This window comes from Symsagittifera roscoffensis, chromosome 5 (genome assembly GCF_963678635.1).
Source record: "Symsagittifera roscoffensis chromosome 5, txSymRosc1.1, whole genome shotgun sequence".
In the NCBI taxonomy this organism is placed as follows: domain Eukaryota; kingdom Metazoa; phylum Xenacoelomorpha; order Acoela; family Convolutidae; genus Symsagittifera; species Symsagittifera roscoffensis.
The window spans coordinates 47,987,097-47,990,926 of record NC_087066.1 but is presented as its reverse complement, the minus strand read 5'-3'; the positions used below and the strand labels follow the sequence as shown (position 1 = coordinate 47,990,926).

The window sequence follows — 3,830 nt, the reverse complement described above, 5'->3', positions numbered from 1 at the left end:
GGATAATCTGGCTTGAAGAGAATGACCCGTCCATGAGTTGATCAACTTACGGAAGCTGATCCAAGCCAATTAACCATTGATTATGTGAACCCATCCGTGGATTCGCTCATCGAGAGCACGAGCAGATCCAGGGCAGAAGAGGTTCTTTCATCCCCATTGGCATTCATCGAGAAAAGTGATCCCCGGTAGCCCGTCTGGCAAAACATCCTTCTCTAGAACCTTTTTCAGTTCTCTTTTGATCAATTCATCGTCATTCCACGTGTTTTTTTTCCAGAGGCCTTGTCCAACCCGGGTCGAGATCCCGCTCAAAAACCGCTCAAGATATGAGCGGTTTGAGCGGTTTTTCAGCAAGATTTGAGCGGTTTGAGCGGTTTGGGCGGTTTGGGCGTTTTTTTTGGAAAAACCGCTCAAACCGCTCAAATCTTGCTTAAAAAACCGCTCAAAAACCGCTCATTTATAAGATACCATTGCATAACAAAACTGAATCAATAGAACAAATACAGCGAAAATTAAGATTCCAGCAAGTCCGCATAGCCTAACGGATAAGGCGTCTGACTTCGAATCAGAAGATTGCGGGTTCGAATCCCTCTGTGGTCGACTTTTTATTATAAAATCTTGCGCGGTTTTTGAGCGGTTTTTTTTTAGATAAACCGCTCAAAACCGTTCAAATCTTGCGCGGTTTTTGAGCGGTTTTTTTAGATAAACCGTTCAAAAACCGCTCAAACCGCTCATTTAGAAGCAAGATTTTGAGCGTAATTGTCTAAAAAAACCGCTCAAACCGCTCAAATCTTGCTTCAAATTAGGTGAAAAATCTCGACTCGGGAAGGTAAAAGATTCTAGTAATTTTGGGGTGGTAAACCGAAAGATCCCCTTCGACATCCTTCTAGCCCTCTCTCTCTCTCTCTCTCTCTCTCTCTCTTCTCTCTTTCTCTCTCTCTCTCTCTATCTATCTCTCTCTCTCTCTCTCTTTCTCTTTCAAAACACCCTGCTCGTTCGAGTTCAGCAGCCTGCCGTCCCGGCTACTTATTGCTTATAGGCAGCGACCTTTAGGTCCGGGGAAAAAAAGTTACCACTGGTCGATGCACACAGATCCGACGAGCTCTACGAGATCAATCACTAGCCTAAAAGAATATATGATCGCAATGACAAACATAGATACGTGAGCACTGAAAAGTACTCTTTTTATCAAAAAATTGTTTTCAGCTATTGGCTGTTTATTCCAAGAAATGGGAACCACCTTGGGGGCTGCTGGTTCTGGAGCCTGAGCTTGCACGCGACGTTCAGGGGTCTTCATCTTTACTGCTTTCGCACCTATCGAGACACCCCTAATGCAGCTGGGGTGGCTGTTAAGCCTTGGAAAGGTACGTACGATGTTGTTGCATTTTTTGGGAGAATTCAAGCCAGATCGCCCATCGAAGAAGCTGGCTCTGTGGGGTCCTTTGATCCATACTGTAAGCCATTTGTTCGTCGTTATTTCTCTGAATAATAAGACTTTCTCAATATGTGCACGATCTCTTGTCTGTTGCTTCTGGTTAGTTTGACCTCTATTTTCTCTAGCTATCTATTCAATCTCTAAGCATGGGGATACTCCATCTACGAAGGTTTTAACTAACGAAGGTTTTCCTGTCAGGGAGGTCACGATCATCCAGCAAATCAAGTAATAATTCAGATTCGGTGAGATTGGAAAATTTTGAAAAACTTTAAAATTTCTTTACAAAAATTTATAGTTTTTTCTTTACAAAAATTTATATCAAATTTTTGACTTCTCATGTTCTGTGTTTTGATTTTTGATAAAACATTCCAGGCAGACAAATAAATTGCTCTACGGACGCAACAAAGAGTCAATAATTTCTAGATTCCAAACAAGACTGCTCGTATCAGCGCAAAGCCCTGAATGTTTATGGAGGAGTAATAACATGAAAAAAATTAATGTAAAAAATTAAAAAGGAATTTTTTTGAGATTTGGAGATTTTTTTGAGAAAATCATCCACCACACGCCATTTAAAGCACAAAGTAACAAATCAATAAAAGCAAATAAGCTTCCTTCTACCAATTTGGAACAATTTCTACGACGGATTAAACCTCCGCTTACGCGTTAGTAGCGCAAAATATATCGCGCGTTAATAGCGCAAAAAATATCGCGCGTTAATAGCGCAAAAAACATCGCGCGTCTCAAATTGGCCAAAAAAGCAATCTTTAAACCCCCATAATTTTACGAAAAACGATCACAGATAAAATAACTTTTCAAGCCTAAGCTCAAGACAACAATACCTTTCGACTGACGTAAAATATTCCGTCAAAAATGGCTAGTTAAAAAGTCGAAATTTGTCTGAGGAAAAAAAACCCACCCGAGCACAAATATTCCGTTACTTTCGCTATGAAATTCGGAGCAATAATTTCTCAAGATAATTTCGGTGTAAGCTTATAAACTTAGGACTGAGAGAGGTTAATAATACTACGGCTGATTGTTTTCCGGGCTCATCATTTTAGTTTGATTTAAAATGTGTGTCGTAGAATTCTGTGCAGTTTCTGCAGATGATAATTCACATATTGAGGCGTAAATCATAACAGGCGGCAGTTCTTAACAGGTTGCAATTCTTGACAGGCGACATTTCGTAAAGCTATGTTAAGCGATGATTACTGATTCACGCGACGTGTTCCTCTTGTCCCGGATGCAAGCGAAGCGAAGCGAGCGTATACTACTTGTAACTGCCGCCGTCTAACAAATGGTCGCTTGTTACGAATTGTAGCTTCTTACGAATTGTCGCCCTAACATAATTCAGTCGTAACGAATAACATAGTGGTCATTGCAATTTGCGCAGTAACTAAAATTTTTTGAAATTTTCCCATATCTCCAAGTTTTCAAGGCGAATTTTTCTGGCCGAAATCATTTTTTTGTTATGATCAAACATTTGTATACAAACGGCCATTTGGCAAATAGAGAAGAGTCAGCAAAGAAAATAAAATGTTGAAATGGGAAGTTTTACTCATCAATTTACTCAAACTGCCTTTTAGTTGACAACGAAAAGCTTTCTGAAGATGAAGACAAAAAAAGTTATGCTCGGCCAAACAGCAAGTGTCCAAGTTTGAGTGAGAACGAAATTATTATTAGCAATAAGCTTGCTTAAAATCAATTTGCAGCGTTTTGTAGTGCGGGATAATTCAGCCCACATTCAAGTTAAGTCAGCAATATAAATCAAATTTTTGCGGCATGAATTTATCATTTAATAGTCCAGAGCAGGGCCAATTTGGCAATTTTCAAACCCCCAGAGCTTTGCACAAAGCATACTCGAAGAGAAAATACCTTTCCAGATTTGAACTCAGGGAGTCTGTTTTTCCAATGTGGTATGAACTAGTACTTTGATCACCGAAAAATAAAAATGGCCAAACAAAAAACAAACCCCAATTGAAAAATATTGTTCATTTGTTAATTTAAGCCTCGAAAACATAGGTTTACTCAAATAAGTTTTCGTTTTTGGAATTTGTCTGCTACTTTTTAGTGGTCAAAATTTTTTCCAATTTTTTCAAAATTCCAAAAATCTCAGCAAAAAGATTCCAAACAAATTTTGAAACACTTTCATTAATTGTTCACGATTTTTTTTGTTTTTCTCATATTTACAAAAACCTTCTTCTAGTTTGCCAGTTTTAGTAAATCTGATGGCTTCAACTCATCGCATGCTGCTTGCAAATTTTGAATTTATTGAACTTATTTATAAAAATTAAGGCAAGGGATATTTATTATAATGAATTTTTTATGTTTTTAATTTGCTAAACTGCAATTGGAGACTGACAATAAATGATCTTCAACATGATTATTATCCATGGACGTC

At 38.3% G+C, this 3,830-nt stretch overlaps 1 non-coding gene across 1 annotated transcript; it reads left to right on the top strand.

The window, feature by feature from the left end:
* The first annotated feature begins 524 nt into the window (after window positions 1–524).
* On the top strand, window positions 525–597 carry Trnar-ucg (transfer RNA arginine (anticodon UCG)). The gene has a single exon. It is a non-coding gene; the product is annotated as a tRNA-Arg (tRNA).
* Window positions 598–3,830: the final 3,233 nt, after the last annotated feature.